This window comes from Microcaecilia unicolor, chromosome 3, assembly GCF_901765095.1.
Source record: "Microcaecilia unicolor chromosome 3, aMicUni1.1, whole genome shotgun sequence".
Classification (NCBI taxonomy): Eukaryota; Metazoa; Chordata; class Amphibia; order Gymnophiona; family Siphonopidae; genus Microcaecilia; species Microcaecilia unicolor.
In genome coordinates, this window is record NC_044033.1 from 47188068 (window position 1) to 47208720 (window position 20653).

Here is a 20653-nt window from a genome sequence, read left to right on the forward strand (position 1 = left end):
GATGTGAGGTTATGTCTAATAGCCTATCTCATTCTCACCTCATAAACATGGAGAAGTAGCCTAATGGTTAACCATGGAGGAGTAGTTCAATGGAGAGAGGAAGCTATTGTAAATAGTTGGACATCTATATTGAAGGGAGAAGTGGCCTAGTGGTTAGGGTGGTGGACTTTGGTCCTGGGGAACTGAGGAACTGAGTTCAATTTCCACTTCAGGCACAGGCAGCTCCTTGTGACTCTGGGCAAGTCACTTAACCCTCCATTGCCGCATTGAGCCTGCCATGAGTGGGAAAGCGCGGGGTACAAATGTAACAAAAATAAGATACCAAAAAAATAAAAATGTTGGAAGCTGTACCCTCATCAGTTGAAGGACAGTAAAAGTTCTGTCTTTCAGCAAAAGAACTGGTGTGGGGTCCTTCATTGTGTGAAGTCTGGTGCAAAGTTTGCTTGGCCTCCTAGGAAAATCCTAGTCCTGCCCCAATCTAATATAATAAAACGCACCCTCAACGTTCTGAAGCCAACGTTCTGTGAAGCCTTGAAGCCTGAAGCCTTGAAGCCTGAAGCCTGAAGCCTTGAAGCCTTGAAGCCTGAAGCCTGAAGCCTTGAAGTCATCTGACGTCACTCCCAGGCTGAGGCTGAAGGGTTCAGCCTGCCGTCTCTGCCCCGCCCTCGCGACAAAACAAACAAATCCGGAAGCGAAACGTCAGGGAAGGAGGCGGCGCTCCCGACATCTAGCCTTCCCTTCGCTGTGTTCCACCTTCAAAACAAGGCGGAACACAGCGAAGGGAAAGCTAGACGTCGGGAGCGCCGCCTCCTTCCCTGACGCTTCGCTGCACGAACCGCCACAGAGGTAAAGTTAAAAAGAATAAAAAAAAAAAAAGGGATGCATGGATGCGAAGGGGGGGGGGGCATGGATGCGAGGCATGGATGCGAAGGGGGGGGGGGAAGAGGGCGGGCCAGGCTGGGACATGGGAGAGAGCGTAGCATGGATGCGAGGGGGGGGGGGGATCATGGAAGGGCGAGAGGGGACTTGCTGGAAAAGGATGAATGGAGGCGGCAGGGGACAGAGGAGCATGGATGGGCATGGATTGGGAGGGCAGGACTCAGGGAGAGAGGGAAATTGCTGGATAGGGAAAAATGGAGGGGCCAGGTGACAGATGAGCATGGATGGGCATGGATTGCAAGGGCAGGACTCAGGGAGAGGGGAATTGCTGGATAGGGATGAATGGAGGGGACAGATGGGCATGGATGGATATGGATTGCAGAGCAGGCCTCAGGCAGAGAGGGGAAATGCTGGATAGGGAAAAATGGAGGGGCCAGGTGACAGAGGAGCATGGATGGGCATGGATTGGAAGGGCAGGACTCAGGGAGAGGGGAATTGCTGCATAGGGATGAATGGAGGGGACAGATGGGCATGGATGGATATGGATTGCAGGGCAGGCCTCAGGCAGAGAGGGGAAATGCTGCATAGGGATGAATGGAGGGGGCAGGTGACAGACAAACATGGATGGCCATGGATTGGGAGGGCAGGGCTCAGGGACAGAGGGGAATTGCTGGAAAAGGATGAATGGAGGGGGCAGGGGACAGATGGCCATGGATTGGGAGGGCACGGCTCACACTCTCTCTCTCATATACAATGTCTTTCTGACTCTCACTCTCACACACTCTGTCTCACACTGTATCACATTCACTCTCTATGTGCCACACAGTCACTCACACACTCGCTTGGTCTCATACACTCACTCAAACAGAGAATCTGTGTCTCACACACACTCTCTCTCTCGCCCACACACACACACTCTCACTCACACTGTGTCTCACATACACACTTGCACACACTCTCATTCTCACACACACACTCTCTCACAAACACACTCACACCCAGACTCACGCTCTCTCTCACACAATCACACTTTCACTCTGACTCTCAAACAGTCACTCTCACATACACTCTCCCAAACATACACACTCCGAGGAAAACCTTGCTAGCGCCCGTTTCATTTGTGTCAGAAACGGGCCTTTTTTACTAGTAGATAAATAATAGTGTGCACCCCTGTTGTCTACCTGTTCTGGACACAGACCTTCTCAAAGTGGGGGTTACAGTCCAATAATCTTTGTTTTTTCTTTTCTTTTTTTTTATTTATTAGAAAATGTGTTCCATCAGTTTAATTTAAAAACAGAGAGAGCGTTACTTACAGTATTTTCAGTCACATTCTCCTCCAAGGAACGTAGGAGCTCAATTAATAAGCTGTGCATTAGAATTGTGCACTATAAGTTTTTATTCCCAATGTAGTGCTTTGTCCTTTAATATATATGATGACCCTTTATTTAATTTATTAATCAAACATTACTATAAGAGATGTGGAGGGGCATTTCTGATATGACATCTAAGTTCAACTTTGGACATTTTGCTAAAAACTTCCAAAATTCAAATGGGCAATAAAGCCATTTTCAAAACAGAAAAATGTGTATCTTTTTTTTTTGAAAATGGCTATTTGCTAGATGTTTTTGTGCTCTGTGTGTTTATCCTTTTGGTCCATTAAAAAAAAAAAAATCATCCAAATGAAAAACGCACAAAATCAAGCCATTGGGATGAAGGAGGAGCCAGCATTCTTAGTAGACTGGCCACACAGACATCCCAGGAGAGCAATGGGGCACCCTAGGGGGCACTGCAGTGGACTTCAAATAAATGCTCCCAGTACACATCTCACCGTTGCTCCCTTATCTTGTCTGCTGAGCCCCCCCCCAAAACCCACTACCCCCAACTAACTGTACACCACTACAATATCCCTTATGGGTGAAGGGGACATCTATATGTGGGTACAGTGGGTTTCTAGTGAGCTTGGAGAACTCAGTTTCCAACACAAGTGTAACAGATAGAGGGAGGTATGGGCCTAGGTCCACCTGTCCGCAGTGCACTGAACCCATGACTCGACTACTCCAGAGACCCGCATGCTGCTCTAATGGATCTGTGTATTACATCTAAGGCTGGTAGGTAATGTTTTAAATCACATTTTTTGGGAATGGGAGGGGGGTCAGTGACGACTGGAGGAGTAAGGGAGGTCATCCCTGATTCCCTCCAGTGTTCATTTAGGGCACCTTTTTGTGCCTTATTCGTTATAAAAACAGGTCTAGCTCAAAATGTCTTAGTTTTATTCCTGGATGGTTTTGTTTTGTTCCATTAAGACTGAAAAATGTCCAAGTGTTAGGAACGTCCAGATCCTGTCCTTAATATGCTCCTGACACGCCCCCTTGTGATTTGAATGCAGTTCTGATGGACTTCATAGAAAAACATCTAAAAATTGGTTTTGAAAATACCAATTTGGATATTTTTGTGAGAAAAACATCCAAATTCAGATTTATGCCATTTTTTGGACAGTTTTGTAGAGTAGGTATTTTTCAAATGGATTGAATTTTGGTTTACTGCACCCTAATTGGACCTCATCTAATGAGTTCTTTTTAACCAGTAGCTTAATTATGCTAAGAAAGTTTAAAGTCTATTCAGCTTGGAAGAGGAACAAATATAAAGTAGCGATGACAGTTCTGCATTGTCCTGCTGTGATACATCGCCTTACTTAATAGTACTATATAAAGAATACACTAAAATCCACACGGCTGGAACCATTTTTGTCTGTTAAACTGCTGCTTTAAGACATCTCTTAGTACTTCTAATAAAAAAATGCTGATAAACTTGAAGACACAAACGGAAAATCCATTTTCTTCATAGTGCTTCTAATTTGTTCATACACTGCTTGTTTGTACAACTTTGAAGGAGGGGGAAAAACAACAGAATCCCTTCCAAATTTTTAGTTTGAATAAGATTTAAAATTCTTGTGGCAAACTCACTAAGATGCTGAAATCACCCTCACTGGAGACCAGCTTTCCAAACTTTAGACCTCCTGCTGCTTATTCTAGCATAGGTTTGACAGGCCAAATAACACAGGAAGGTAATAACCTTGGCAATATGCTTCAAACCTGTAGTACTACTCAAAGTGACAGCTTAGCGGGTGAGAAAACTCTCCCGCTCTGAGGCCACAATGATCCAAAATCCTGCGCTGTATGGAACGGTGCCAGAAAAATAGCGCTGGGACAGTGCGGCAATACATCTCCCTAATGCTCAATGCAAAATATAGGTGTGCTGTTAGCGTTACACATTAGCGAGGATTGTGCCTGGCGCATGTGCAGAACAGCTCTCTAATCCGGGCATGCACAGAAGAGTTCCCACTGGAAGGTGAGCCTCTGAAGTCAGTGGCATTTAATATGAGGCGTAGCGTGTTATTCTTTTTTTATCCCATTATTTTGAGTGGTAATTCCATAGTTTTCCAAGTGTGTCTATTGAATTTAAATTTTTTTGTTGTTGGGGTTTTGGTTATTGGAGAAGTGACATAAGCATTTCTGAGGAAAATAAAGGAAGGCTTTGGGGTTGTTTAACACCTGTTTTAGCTCTAGGAAGGGGAACTATAGCTGTTTGAATTAATGACGATATAGAGGGGGAAAAGCAAATGCCTGTGAGGTCAGAGGCTCCCTGCATTTCTATTGTGCGAATGGTGGTTTCTCCCCTTCCCCTCACAGCTCGCTGTCTGCGTAGACTTAATGCCAGCTCCAAGCTGGGCTAGGATTTGAAGCACCCTTGTTCTGCACGCTGTTCTTCGAGCATTGTAGGGAATAGGAAATGGCCTCATTTGCATGCTTTTAACTGCATTAGCATGCTACTTGTGCTGATGGTGAGCAAGCTCGTTGTTTCTGGTGGTAAGGGCCTCCGAGTATTGTGAAATAGTAAATGCGGGTACTAGTCCAGCGCTAATGGCCTCTAGCGCCCGCATTTACTTATGAGCATCAGGGCATTAGTAACATAGTAACATAGTAGATGACGGCAGAAAAAGACCTGCACGGTCCATCCAGTCTGCCCAACAAGATAACTCATATTTGCTGCTTTTTGTGTGTACCCTACTTTGATTTGTACCTGTGCTCTTCAGGGCACAGACCGTATAAGTCTGCCCAGCACTATCCCCGCCTCCCAACCACCAGCCCCACCTCCCACCCACCGGCTCTGGCACAGACCGTACAAGTCTGTCCAGCACTATCCCTGCACTATCCCTGGTGTAAAGCAGTGAGGTCTGCTTTACACCAAACACACATTTCAAGGATGACAATGGCAGCAACTGCTCTACACTATAGAAGTTACAGATTGATGAGTAAGGACTAGTGAGGGGCAGAGCTGAATTCAAGATGGCTATGATGAACTGTTGTTTCTGAAATGTGCTTTTCCAATATCCTTCATAGTTATGAGGAAAAGGAAGGGCAGGTAGAAGACCCTTTGCGTGGCCTGCGTAAGGACTCATCAATGCTTTTGTTCAGTGCTCAGCTATGACAGAAGCAAGCTCTGGGTGTTCCTTGGGAGGAAGCTGAATGGCAGCTGTATATGAATCCCTCCTCCTAGAGCTGGAGGTGTCAGTCTTCCCCAGAGGAGCGGGATCCACCCAGCTGCAAGAATCAACAGATGCCAGTGGTTTGCAGCAGCCGAGGCCAGTTTCTGAAGAATGACCTGAGCAGTGAGGCATATTGGTGTTAGAAAGCCCGAGAACGAAAGATGACCAATGGTGGTAGGGCCGCTGTTGGAGGAACTTAATTGCTTCTTGGAAAAATGAACTCCTTGGAGAAAAAGTTCAAATGGCCCTGCACCAATAGCAGGAACAGGAGTTCAAGCTATGACTGTATTAATGACACAGAGCATTAACCTGGAAGAAATCTGGAAGGCCATATAAAAGTTAGAAATGTATTACTGACTGAACATATTGATTCAATGGTAGTGACAGAATTAAGTCTTAGGTCAGATATAGCATCGTGAATGGCTGTGCTGGAACCAAGATTGGTGTAATGTAAGGCATAAAAGAGTAGTGGTAAACAGAGTTTACTCGGAGGAAAGGGGTGTTACAAGTGGTATGCCACAAGGATCGGTTCTTGGTCTGATTCTTTTAAACATTTTATTAATCAATATTTCGGAAGGCCTGTCTGGTAAGGTTTGCCCCTTTGTGGATGATACCAAAATCTGAAATAGGGTAGACACCCCTGATAGTGTGAATAACGTGAAGAGGAACCTAGAAGCTAAGATTTAATGCTAAAAAGTGCAGGGTCATGCAGTTGGGCTCTAAAAACCTGAGAGAATGGTGCAGTTTAGGTAGTGAAGTACTACTACTACTACTTAACATTTCTAGAGCGCTACTAGGGTTACGCAACGCTGTACAAAATAAACAAAGAAGGACGGTCCCTGCTCAAAGGAGCTTACAATCTAAAGAACGAAATGTCAAGTTGGGGCAGTCTAGGTTAGTTGCCGAAAGCGACATTGAAGAGGTGGGCTTTAAGCAGAGATTTGAAGATGGGCAGGGAGGGGGCCTGGCGTATGGGCTCAGGGAGTTTGTTCCACGCGTGGGGTGAGGCGAGGCAGAAAGGGCGGAGCCTGGAGTTGGCGGTGGTGGAGAAGGGTACTGAAAGGAGGGATTTGTCTTGAGAGCGGAGGTTACGGGTGGGAACGTAAGGGGAGATAAAGTACTTCTGTGTATGAAAGAGGAGAAGAACTTGGGTGTGATCACATGTGATGATCTTAAGGTGGCCAAACAGGTAGAAAGACCATGGCAAAAGCCAGAAAAATTAGTTGCTAATGCCTCCTGTGATAAGGAAATGTCTGGGCGCAAGTGTAATTGATGGAAAAGCCCAGTAAGAGAGCGTTTAAAAGCCAGGGATAAAAGCCCATATTACAGAGTAGCTAATCTTCCCTACTTGAAAGCTAGTATTAGAAGCTCTGAAGGGGGGGGGGGGGGAGGGAGGGAGATGAGACGAGACACTGCACCTGAAAGTATGAAGTAAAATCCTGACTGGATTAAAGGTAAATGGAATGGAAGCTCTATTCCATTATGCCCGTGGTAAGAGGACCTTATAATTCAGATCCTATGAAGACAGTGGGTAGGACTCCTGGGTCTGCTCTTCCTCTGCCTGGTTTCCCTTGCTTCTCTCCTATTGGTCTTCCGGTTCCTCCTTCCCCTGCTCTTGTCCTATGACTGTGCCTCTTCTCCCTGCTGATGTCAGACGCCAGCACTTTATCAGCTGAGCTCTCCCTGGACTCCATGCTTCGGCTTCTACTTTGGTAGGTGTTTCTAACTCTATAGTCTGCTTCTTATCTACTGGTCCCTCGTTGCTGACTTTGCCTGTACCTGGATTACCCTTCTGCCTGCCGCCTGCCTACTGACTTTCACCTGTACCTTGATTACTCTCTTGCCTGCCGCCTGCCTACTGACTTTCGCCTGCATCTGGATTACTCTCTTACCTGCCGCCTGCCTACTGACTTTCACCTGTACCTGGATTACTCTCTTGCCTGCCACTTATCTACTCACTTGCCTGTACCTGGATTACACTCTTGCCTGCCGCCTGCCTACTGACTGCCGCTTGTACCTGGATTACTCTCTTGACCTGCTGCCTGCCTGGCCAATACATTTATCACCCCGCTTCCAGCTCCGTCCCGTAAGTCCTGCAGGCTGCCCGCACCTAGGGGCTCAACCTCTGGGGAACGGCAGTCAGCGCAGGTGAAACCCGGGGTTGTCCAGCCGCCAAGCAGAACCTGGTCCGAGTACCGGGCTCAGCAGCACTCTACTTGGTACAAGAACTAACAAGTCTGACATAAAGCTACAATGTAGTAAATTTAAAACGAATCAGAGAAAATATTTCTTCACTGAACGTGTAATTAAACTCAGGAATTCATTGCCAGAGAATGTGGTAAAGGCGGTTAGCTTAGCGGTCTTTAAAAAAGTTTTGGACGGTGTAATAAAAAGGATTTTAGAGACTGCTTTTCAACTCTATCTGCCTTGACTAACAAGTGCACTTGAGGTCTGTATTGTTAATTAGAAGTAATTCTGTTTAAAAATGATTGTTTAACTTTGTGTGAAAATAAGTTGGAATGCAGAAGATAAGACACAGCCCTAATTAATTTGGTATGTGAAGAGGAGGATGGTGCTTGTTTTCGAAGTTCAGACTGGCCACCTGGATTTGGAAACATGTGACCACATTCCCACAGTATGGCTTGTTTACCTATTCTCAAGCATTCTGTAATTTTCCTTGGCTCTGAAAATAAGCTTTAGCTTAATAAAAAGGGGGGGCTTGTTGCAGCAAAGATCTGAGGCTCATCTGTGGGTGGACGCATTGTGCAGAAGACTTGTTCCTGGTCATAAGGAGACTTCGGGCTTTCGCTGCAACGGGCCTCCTGGCTGATGAGATAAGGGCCTGAAATTCCTGACCAGTGATGTTGTATGTATAATATGTATATATATCTGTCTTATAGCTTTCTTTTTTTTTTTTTTTTAAATTCTTTATTTAAGCTTTTACCAAACATAATATTTATGAGTGATAATACACAAAAAAGAAATAATAAAGCATACAATGCAGAAAAACAATGTTCATTATATAAATATTCCTTAATAACGACCACAATAATCATAGAAATGATCCAAGAAAGATTTAGAAAATGCCTTTGCTTAAATAAACATTTCACAAAGTTTAAATCAAATAGGTAGCTACGTTCCCAGGTGAGTTACTCACAGCCTGCTATACAGCGTTGCATAAGTGACTAAACTTGTACATTGACCTCTTCTCTGCTTTTAAGGAAATCTTCCAATTGTTTTGGGTCAAAAAACTGATATTGTTTAGACTGCAAAATTAATCTACAAATACAAGGAAATCTCAAAAGGAAATTTGCCCCAATTGCCAAAGCTCTTGGGCTCAACAACAAAAACATTTTGCGTCTTTTTTGAGTTTCCCTGGACAAATCCGGGAAAACTCTCACTTTTGATCCCATAAATAACGAATCTAAATGTCTTAACGAGAGTCTAAGGACTGCATCTCTATCCATTTCCAACGCAAAGGTTGCTAACAGAGTAGTTTTCTGTGTTATAACCTCAAGAGATGACTCCAGGAATGCGGTGAGGTTCATTGCACCTTGCCCTTGTAATTCCGCTGATGTTCTAACATCGGTCTGTAGATAATAAGCTCTAGTTAAGGGGGGCAATGAATTCTCAGGCATGCCTAGGACTTCCGATAGATATTTTTTAACCATCTGCGTTGGAGGAACCAGTGGAGATCTCGGAAAATTAATAAATCGCAATGTCAATCTCTTTGATTAGTTCTCCAGGTATTCCAAGCGCCTCAAGGTAAAATTCTTGTCTTTTATCAAAATTTGATCCATAAGTTCAGTTTTCTCCAGTCTTTCAGACAGTTTTTTAACTTGAGATGCTTGGCTTTCACAAGATTTTAACTGAATCAGCGCAGTCTCTGATAAAGCCTTTATTGTCTCCATATTTCTCAGCATTAAATTTTGTAGTGCAGATTGGGTCTTTGAAGTTAAGTCCCAAAGTGACTCCAAAGTCACTACGGCAGGTTTCTCTATCTCTCCCATAATACAAGCCGGTAGGGGGGCTTTAGAAGCTTGTTCCAGGATACTCACAGTCTTCGATGAGACTACAGGAGCAGCTGTTGACTCTGGTTCTTCCAAGCTTCCAGTTCCAGTTCTTCTCTCCCGCAAACTCCCTCCCTGTTCCTCTCGATCTCCTTCGTGGGTCAAGGCAACAGGGCTTGCTGGGAAGTTCTCCCTTCCGGGTTGTGGGGGCGCCGTACGCTCGACGGGGCTGAGGGAAGCCCCGTCTACGCTGCTGTCTTGCACCGAAGTGTCTGCACCAGCAGAAGGAGTAGACACTGACATGGGACCGGGCACCACCGCAAATCGGTCCAGTGTTGTCTGCTGAAGCTGGGGTACTCCCCTCGGGACGGAGGGAACCTCCCGAGTCTTACCCCGTCTCTTACCCATCTACAAGCTAGGTAAGGCTCTCTCAGTAGCGTTCGGTTGGGCCGAGTCTCAGGTGCGTCCGTTGACGCTACCTAAACCGTCGCCATCTTGGATCTGAAAGGAGTCTTATAGCTTTCTTTTAGTTAGATGATTTAATCATTGTATATACAAATGTAATAAATAAATATCTTAATCATTGTAGATTTTAGAACCTCTAATAAAGGTCTCATTTACCTAATACGAATCCAAAAGAATCCACAGTAATTATTGAGTAGTCTGTGTCAGTGAGACAGGCTATAAATCCATAGCAGTACAGACGGCTTCCTAAAGAAAAAGTCCATAGACCATTATTAAATGGACTTGGGGAAATTCCACTATTTCTGGGATAAGCAGTTTAGAATGTTTTGTACTTTTTTGGGATCTTGCCAGGTATTTGTGACCTGGATTGGCCACTGTTGGAAACAGAATGCTGGGCTTGATGGACCTTTGGTCTTTCCCAGTATGGGAATACTTATGTACTTATGACTCCCTTAGTTCACTTAGAAGCTGACGTTGTCTCTGACTGGGTTAAACTCCTAAACAGTTTAAGAGTTGGGGGAGGGTAGTTCACCAGCAAGATCTTTGTAACTTAGGAAGCTGGGGTAATTTACTCCATCCAGGACTGTGCGTACACCAATCAGGGCAAAGAAAAGGGGAGTCCCCGTTTCTTTTCAAGAGTAGAGTGAGAAAGGAATGGGTGGGGCCCACACCAAGGCACATGATTGTGCAGGAACTCACTGCTAAAGATTGTGATGTCGTAGATATGGATCTTTAGCTGAGTGCTAAAGAAAGGGAACAAGCAAAGGCATGAATAGAAATAAAACAAAGCAAAAAAAGAAAATAAGATGATACCTTTTTTATACTGAACTAACTTAATATATTTTTTATTTACTTTTGAAGGCAATACCTTCTTCAGATCAGAAATGAGCAAAATATGACAAATATCAGAATATACAAGTGAAACATAAAAGCATTCCAATGACAGTCTCATGGGGAAAGACAGGGGTAGTGATGGGGTTAGGGGGGTGAGAAACAGGGATAGATGGATGGGTGATCAAAGGGTGACAAAGCTGTATAATTGTATGGTTTATAATGTGAAAGGAAACCCAGATCTTTGTTAAGTCTCATCTGGTGGGTGTCAAAATATTTCATCATTTTAACTTCAAAGGTCATACATTCCTGGATTGTTTTAAAATATATTTTAGTATTCTCACCATAAAGTCATTGATGTTGCAAAGTGCTCTCCCACATAAGTGTCAACCTGGTTAGCTTTGTGGTGTTTAATGTGGCGCCTGTGTAAACTGATTCTTGTCTTTAGTAACTGGCCTGTCTCTCCGACATAGCATCCTTCTTCACATTTTTTTCATTGAATGATATACACTACATATGAAGATAAGCATGTATAGGATTCCCTTATGCTGAATGCTTTTCCCTGTCAGTGACTATGAAGTCCTGTGATATGTGCTCGCACAGTTTGCAGCATGGTATATTGCAGGGATGTATGCCATTCTCTTACTTTTTAGTTTTGGGGGGGTTGCTTTTTTTAAATTATTATTACCAATTTTTGCTTCAGATTAGGTGGTTGTTGGAAGGCCAACATTGGTGGAGCTGCTCCACCAGAAGAGAATGGCACATATCCCTTCAATATATCAAGCTGCAAACTGTGCAAGCACATATCACAGGACCCTACAGTCACTTACAGGGGAAACACATTCAGCATAAGGGCCTCTGGGCTGGGTTTCCTATCACATTATAAACCATAAAATTATACTACATTGTCACCCTCTGATCACACATCCATCTTTCCCCGTTTCTCACCCCCTCCCTCACCCTGTGAGACTGTCAATAGAATGCTTTTATGTTTCACTTATGTATTCTGATATTTGCCATCTTTTGCTCATTTCTAATCTGAAGAAGAAGGTATTGCATTAGCTAATCAAAAAAATGTATTTGTTAGGCCAATAAAATGATATCATCTTATTTCATTTTGTTTTATTTCTATTCATCACCTTTTAAAGGGGACTGGAATGGCAATCATGCCTTTTTATCTGTCAGTTAAGACTAGAAACTGAAGAATTGAAGCCAGGTGAAAGAGTTTTCTCCCCCCCCCCCCCCCCAAGTGTTAAACAGCTGAGGATAGTAAAGTTGGTTGGATGTTCTTTTTCTACCCTCCTAGAGGAGAGGTTGTTCAAGACAGTGTGGCTATGGTTTGAATATCACCTACCCTGTCCATTTTAAAGAACTGGTGATTTACTGTACACCACCTTGAGTGAATTCCTTCAAAAAGGGGTAAATAAATCCTAATAAATAAATAAATACATTTAGCTATGGCGACTGGGCAATGCTAGATAAAGGAATTAAGAATACTTTTTTGACTATGAGAAACATTGACTCGATAAGAAAAAAGGACTATTGACAAAGTTTTTCTTGGAGTAACTTGTGCAAGCAATCCCTGGGCCTAAATTTTTGTGTCTTAATGGCAGGAAAAGAGATACTTTGACCTTATAACCAATAAGAATTGAATATCTAATACTAAAGCTCTTGGGTTAATTTTATGAACTGCTGGCTAAAAGCTTACTCTGCATGTCAGCCTTAAGGGTAAAAGTGAGATAAAATAAAGACCATTACAGAATGGGAAAGGAAACAGTACAGACTTCTCTGCTTGTTGACTTTGAGAGTCGAGTCCTTACCCATACATCCTTAGGGCCATGGGAGGATTACCCCTTGTCAACACTACCAGTGATTTCAGTGGAAGGTGATAGGCCAGAGAAATATCCAGAGTACCTGAATGTAACTCACCTTGAGCTACTACTGAAAAAGGTGTGAGCAAAATCTAAATAAATAAACAAAGGGAAGTGGTAAATGTAGCTCATTCTGAGGAAAAGGATGTTACCAATAGCGTGCATCAAGTTTCAGTTCTTTTTAACATTTTTATAAGCGATATTGCTTAAAGACTGTTTGGTAAGGTTTGTCTTTTTGTGGATGATGCCAAAATCTGCAATAAGGTAGACATCCCTGATCGTGTGGATAACATGAGGCGGGACCTAGCGAAATTTGGAGAATGATCCTGAATTTGGCAGCTAAGATTTAATGCTAAAAATGCAGAGTCATGCATTTGGGCTGCAATTGTTCATTATGGGGTTCATTTCAAAAGAGAAAAACATGTCAAAATTGGCATAAAGTGACACTTGAACATTTGTCTCCGAAAAACATCTAAATTACGATTTTTGAAACTTGGATTTGAGACATTTTTCTCTGCAGTGCATCCAAATCACAAGGGGGCAAGTTGGTTGTGGGATTTAGGTATACTCATAACTTGGACGTTTTTCTGCCATAATTGAACAAAGCAAAGCGTCCAGGGCTAAGAGTTAGATGTTTTGGTCTAGACCTGTTTCAATCACGCCTAAGTCACAAAGAGGTACCCTAAATGGCAAGATGACCACTGGAGTGATTAAAGCATAACCCCCCCTTACTCCTCCAGTGGTCACCGACCCTCTTCCACCCCCCAAAAATGTGAAAGAAACAGTACATACCAGCCTGTACGACAGCTTCAGAGGTTAGGGTGTTATTCTGGACGTGAGCCCAGGACGAGGCCTAGTGTAGGGTTTTAGCCAAGGCCTAGGGTAGACCGAACAGGCCCTACACACCACCCCAGCCACCAAGCCCTGCACACACACAACAGCCAACAGGCACCACCAGAACGTGGGAGATAGAGCATTCAGGCGGGCCTCATGGCCGAACGGGAACCCATTCGCACAGAGTCCAAGCAAGCGGGTCTCACAGCTGACCATTAACCAAATCACACTCTGGGAAGGGAGAAAGAACAACAAGGGTTCCCCACAGAACTAGGCCACAAGCAGTGCACACAGTGCAAGGAAGAGACACAAAGAAAAGGGTGAGAGGCAGAAGCCTCTAAAGGTATACAAGGCTGTGCCACAGGGCAAACAAGAATACAGGAAGCCCCAAAAAGAAACTCTAGGCTTGAACCACACAGCACTCAAGGGAAAAAGGGAACCAACATTAGGACTACACTCTAGGCTGAACCATTCAGTACACAAGGAAAGGGGAAGCCACTCAAGGAATATTCTAAGGTGTGCCATGAGGCACTCAAGGAAAAAGGAAACCAACTATAGGAATACTCTCTAGGCTGAACCATTCAGCACACAAGGAAACTAGGCTGTACTTACAGCATACAAAGATACTGGAAGCCCCACAAGGGAACACACTAGTCTGACTATACAGCACATAATGGGAAGGGAGAACTACCTAAGGAATTCACAAAGCTGGCCCTACAACACCCCATGAGAAAAAGGGAACTGCTAAAGGAATAAACAGAACAGTGCTACACAGCAGACAAGGATAAAGGGGAGTGATAAGCAAACAGGGGAAGCTGCCTTGACACACACAGACCAGAAAAGGCATGCTGCTCCTCAGAAACAGGAGACAGATACAGCAAACAAAGAGAACTAAAACAAACAAACAGGAACAAAATATAAGGACACAGGGGAGGCAGAACCACAGGGAGCAGAGCAGTAGCTCAGCACAACAAAGGGAACACAGAAAGAGAGAGAGAAAGCTAAACAAACAAACAAACAAAATGACTCAGGGCACAAGCTTTACCCCAGATAGCAAAATGTTAGAGCAGGAGAAAACAAACCAGGTGGGGGAAGTGAGGAAATCAGGCTCATGCTGGGAATACCCAGCACACACACACACACACACACACACACACAATAAACAAGTACAAGGAGAAAGGCAAAACTCCAATGTGAACACAAGCGCCCCAAGTGCAGGCTGGCTTTAGCTGAGCAAACAACGCTAAAGCAATGCTTGCAGGGGAAAGGCAGGCTTAAATGTAACATAGTAACATAGTAGATGACGGCAGAAAAAGACCTGCACGGTCCATCTAGTCTGCCCACGATAAACTCATATGTGTATACCTTACCTTGATTTGTACCTGTCTTTTTCAGGGCACAGACCGTATAAGTCTGTCCAGCAGTATTTCCCGCCTCCCAACCACCAGTCCCACCTCCCATCACTGGCTCTGGCACAGACCCCGTATAAGTCTGCCCTCCCCTATCCTAGCCTCTCAACCACCAACCCCTCTTCGCCCTGGCTCAGCCCCTGACAAGTCAATCATGAGTGAGTCCCAAACATTCCCCTGCCTATCCAGCAGAATCATAACATCACCCCCCCCCCCCCTTCAAGGGCCCCCTCTAAGTTGGGTCCGGGGTTTAGGCTTATGTGGAAAGAGGCAGTGAAAACGTCTGACCAATACTGGGGCAGCGTCCTCCCAGGAATTTTCCGCTGGTCCATACCCTTTCCAAGAAATGAGGTACTGAAGGTGTCTCCTCAGGTACCGAGCATCAAGGATAACCCAGACTTCATATTCCCCCTGGGAGGCAGATACCATAGGACTAGGCGGCAAAGCGGGCAGGGACCCTCTTCTAAGAACCACAGGCTTAAGCAAGTAGATATGAAACGTGTTGTGTACTTGGAGAGTGGGCGGTAACTTAAGCTGGTAGCATACCTGGTTGACTTGTCTTAAAATGGGGTAAGGACCCACAAATCGTGGTGCAAATCGAGAAGAAGGAGTCTTCAGACAAAGGTTGCGAGTAGACAACCATACCAGATCAACCGGCTGGAATCGGGGCTCCAATTCCGATGCTTATCTGCTTGACACTTCATGCGAGCAGAGGTTAATTGAAGTGTCTTCTGGACGGAAGACCAAATGGACTGGAGAGAGGTTACTGCTTTGGCGGCCGCTGGGACATCAGAGCTAGTCTTCAATGGAAACGGTATGCGAGGATGTCTTCCATACACTATGTAAAATGGAGAAGCCCCTGTAGCCGAGCTCTCTCTATAGTTATGGGCAAACTCTGCCCAAGGAAGCAACTGACTCCAATCGTCAAGATGGTCAGTAACATACATTCTGAGGAATTGCTTCAGGCTTTGATTGATGTGTTCCATCTGACCGTTGGACTGAGGAAAAATTTAGTTTTACTCCAAGAGCCCGATTCAAGGCTCGCCAAAACTTAGCCACAAATTGCATTCCACAGTCAGACATGATTGATTCTGGTAGGCCGTGGAGATGAAAAATAAACATCATGAAATACTGAGCAAGCTTCACAGCTGACGGAAGGCTAGACAAGGGTACAAAGTGGGCCATTTTAGAAAATCGGGCTACCACGACCCAAATGACTGTATGTCCTTCAGATGTAGGAAGATCAGTAATGAAGTCCATGGCTATATGGGTCCACTGGTAATGGCATGAGGAGACCCTGGGGTCTTTGCCGATCAGCCTTATAATGAGCACACTCCGGACAAGTGGCGACAAATTCTTGCACATCATGGTCGACTGTAGGCCACCAATACATCTACGAAATGAACCGTTTAGTCCCCAGGATACCAGGATGTCCAGCAAGTCGGGAGACATGACCCCACTGAAGTACTCTTTCTCTCTAGCGAGGTGGTACAAATGTCATACCTACGGGTACCGCAAGCATCATAGCTGGAATAATGGCAGCCGGTTCAATCACATGTTGCAGAGGTTCGTCTTCTAGGTCCAGCTCCAAGGATCTAGAGAGAGCATCTGCCTTGGTATTCTTCTCTGCCGGATGGTACGTCAAAGTGAAGTGGAAATGAGCGTAAAATAATGCCCAACAGGCCTGTCGGGGATTCAATCTCTTCACTTCACGCAGGTAAACCAAGTTCTTGTGGTCCGTGAATATGGTGAAAGGTTCTTGGACCCCTTCAAAAAGATGTCACCACTCCTCTAAGGCCAGCTTAATAGCCAAAAGTTCCTGGTCACCTATGGCATAATTCTTCTCGGTTAGAGTATATTTCTTGGAGAAAAAGGCACAGAGGAGAAGTTTCCCGCTAGAGTGGCCAAAGGGCATCACCAGGAGGGGCATAATCGAACGCCCATTTGTAAAAACGTCCATCTCCGAGAACGGGTCCGTGAAGGGGCGGGCCGAACTGTATTTTCGAAAAAAATGGACGTCCATCTTTTTTTTCGAAAATACATTGGATTAGGGCGTTTTTTGAGCTGGGCGTTTTTGTTTTTTAGCGATAATCGAAACCGAAGCGTCCCAGCTCAAAAACGACCAAATCCAAGGCATTTGGTCGTGGGAGGGGCCAGCATTCGTAGTGCACTGGTCCCCCTGAGATGCCTCTATGCCAGCCTCAAATATCATACCTAGCTCCATGACAGTAGTATGCAGGTCCCCAGAGCAATTTTACTTTAGTTGGTGCTGCGCGGGACCCATGCAGAGAGGAAAAATTGGAAGAAAAAAAAAACAAGCAAGCAAGTGCAGTCAGGGACGTCCAAATTAAAAGATAGTAAAAGGGGGAATTGAACCAGCAACCTTTTGATTACAAGCTGAGTGCTCTAGCCAGTGCACCACTGATTAAATGTCTTTCCAGTTCCATTAAGTCTCTCCAAGTTTCTGTCAGCCAATCACAGCTCATTTAGCTGACATCTGTCAGCTAAACAGCGGTGATTGGCTGACAGAAACTTGGAGGGACTTAATGGAAAGGGAAGGACGTCTAATCAGTGGTGCACTGGCTAGAGCACTGAGCTTGTAAACAGAAGGTTGCTGGTTCGATTCCCCCGCTTTTACTATCCTGGTAATTTAGACGTCCCTGACTGCACTTGCTTGTTTTGTTTTTTCTGATTTTTCCTCTCTGCATGGGTCCCGCACAGCACTAACTAAACTAAAATTACTTCGGGGACCTGCATACTGCTGTCATGGAGCTGGGGATGACATTTGAGGCTGGCTTACAAGTTGGGAAAAAAGTGTTTAACATTCGTTTTTTTTTGTGGGAGGGGGTTAGTGACCACTGGGGGAGTCAGGGGAGGTCATCCCCGGTTCCCTCCGGTGGTCATCTGGTCATTTAGGGCACTTTTTTGGGACCTGTTCGTGAAAAAAACGGGTCCAACAAAAGTGACCTAAATTCTCTCTGAAAACGCCTTTCTTTTTTCCATTATCGGCCGAGCACGCACATCTCTGCTCAGCCGATAACCACGCCTCAGTCCCGCCTTCACCACGCCTCCGACACGCCCCCGTCAACTTTATGCGTTCCCGCGACGGAGTGCAGTTTTGAAACGCCCAAAATCGGCTTTCGATTATACCGATTTGGGCACCCACAAGAGAAAGACGTCCATCTCCCGATTTAGGTCGGAATTTGGGCGTTTTTCTCTTTTGAAAATAAGCCTCCAGGTACTCATAGTTGTGGTCTTCTTTTATCAAAATGCATTAGCAGTTCCCAGTGCAGTAATGCCGACAAAGCCCGCTGTTTGAGTGGGCTTCGTTGGCATTGCCGCATGGGAACCATTAGCATGGTTTGATAAAAGAGGCCTTTAAATTGTTGTTTTCATATTTTTATTTCTAATTTGTGATCTGTACTTGGTGAGTGTCTGTGCGTAGGTGCCAACATTTCAAAATGATTGGGGGTGCCAGACACAATATAAATATCACATTCCTGGACACAATGGTCAGATTACAGCAAACTTACATTCACATTTTAATGGAAAGCGAACGGTAAGAATAGGGAGCCAAAACGTCACATACAACCACAACAAGAGGAAAGGTCGATGTTCAGAACTTTGGGCTAACAGCGATGAAGGATCAAACATATCACCCAACAACAAACAATTCATGAAAAACTGGGACCAACAAAGCAAAAACACGCTGATCAAAATAGCACCCACTAAAATGAAAATAAGTAGTAAAAGACAACCACGACCATGGTTTAACAATGAGCTATTAGAGATGAAAAAACTCTGCAGGACATTGGAAAGGAAACGGTCCAAAAACAAATCAGACTTGAACAAAACCACATGGAGAAAAGCTTTAATAACATACAAACACAAGATAAAGAGAGCTAAAGCAGAATACTACAGCACATATGTGGTCCCAGAACAGATCAATACAAAAAAGCTATATCAACTCATGAACAGTGTTTTAAACACACAAGCCTTATTAACAATGAGCGAAACACCACCAACAGCAAACGCATTGGTGCAATACTTTGAACAAAATACACTAAAAATAAGATCAAATCTTACAACAACACAAACTTCCCTCTCAGACTTCTTACACATAGTAGATGATGGCAGAAAAAGACCTGCACGGTCCATCCAGTCTGCCCAACAAGATAAACTCATATGTGCTACTTTTTGTGTATACCTTACCTTGATTTGTACCTGTCCTTTTCAGGGCACAGACCGTATAAGTCTGCCCAGCACTATCCCCACCTCCCAACCACCAGCCCTGCCTCCCAATCACCGGCTCTGGCACAGACCGTATAAGTCTGCCCAGCACTATCCCCGCCTCCCAACCACCAGCCCCGCCTCCCACCACCGGCTCCACGAATATGAAACTGACACTGACCACAACAATGCAGACAGAATCTGGTACTCCTTTAAAATACCTATGAACAGCTCATTTAAAACACTACTGACATAATACGCACATGCAAACTGCTTATTAGACAGCTGCCCTAACTGTATGACTAGTTCACTATGAGGCCTAGACCTTGATGCAAGTTGATGCCTCACAGTAGCTTACTGCTTCTACTACTACAAATCATTTCTATAGTGCTACCAGTTGTACGCAGCACTTCACAATTTAACATAAAGAAAAGACAGTCCCTGCTCAAAGGAGCTTACAATCTAAATCAGGACAGACAGACAGGACAAATAAGGGATAAGGGTAGGACAGACAGATAGGACACATGTCAGCATTGAGACAGCTAGCACTGAAGCTAAAAGCACCTCTGTGCCCAAGTTTCTAAGTTATGACTTCAAGCAGAGCATATGTCCTGAATATGGGCTGCAAAAGAGTCTGCATTGATGTTGATGCCATTGGTGCCAATGCAAGTAATCAGGGTAGGCATCAACACAGCCCACAGCTGATTCTCCAGATCTTCCTCAAAGACTTCCAAGGTCAAGATACTGTGGCCTTCTGCGGGAGCAAAGTTGTCTTCCTGAGTCATTTGAGGTGAGCCGATGACATGAATCAAGACCATTGTAGTCTGACACAGCCCCATAACATTGAGAAAGATGGGCACTGTTTTGCACGGGGAATGGGGTGAGGCTTTCAATGAAGTGATGCATACAGCACAGTGCTCTGACAAGGATCAACACAGACATTTCCTAGCTCTGCTCAATGCACATCATTGTTCTTTGGAATCAGTACTGAAGAGGAGGAATTCCTTCAGTTTTTCATGCAAGTCTTCACTAATGCATAGTCCTGCAGCCCTCTTCCTGATGTTGATGCTCTCTTGTGTCTGATGTAGTTCCTAGGTCCATGCAGGTCAATGCATCTAGTGCCAATGTGCCTGGATTGCACTTACTGGCACCAAGGAGTTCCTTTCTAGGCTGTTCATGAAAAAGCATGATTTTAAAAAACAATAAAATTGGAGTGATATTCAGCCAATGGCAGTGAGAGTCACGGGCAGATTTAACTGGATATTCTAAAAGAAATAAGCTGACACTTATGACACTTAGAAGAATTGTGATTGGGCACAAGGCATACCAGGCACTAATTATGTATATCAGTAATTGATATGGCCCTGGCATACCACCTGCATCTCTTGTAGCTATAGGGCATTCTTTTTCTTTGAGATACTGAAGAAAAAAATAGCCAAAGCGATATCAAATGGCTCAAAAATTTCAGCTGCCACTGTCAATGCATTGACTGGTGTAATTTACAACCATGCAAAAAAATTCAAAGACACTTAGAAACAATCAAAAACCTAACTAGAGAGACTAAGAGGATCCAGCATT

The 20653-nt window shown here is 44.5% G+C and overlaps 1 protein-coding gene across 2 annotated transcripts in view; it reads right to left on the bottom strand.

Moving 5' to 3' along the window:
- RBKS (ribokinase) overlaps window positions 1-20653 on the bottom strand; it is a 250625-nt gene that overhangs the window by 34854 nt on the left and 195118 nt on the right. The gene's annotated exons all lie outside the window — the stretch shown is intronic.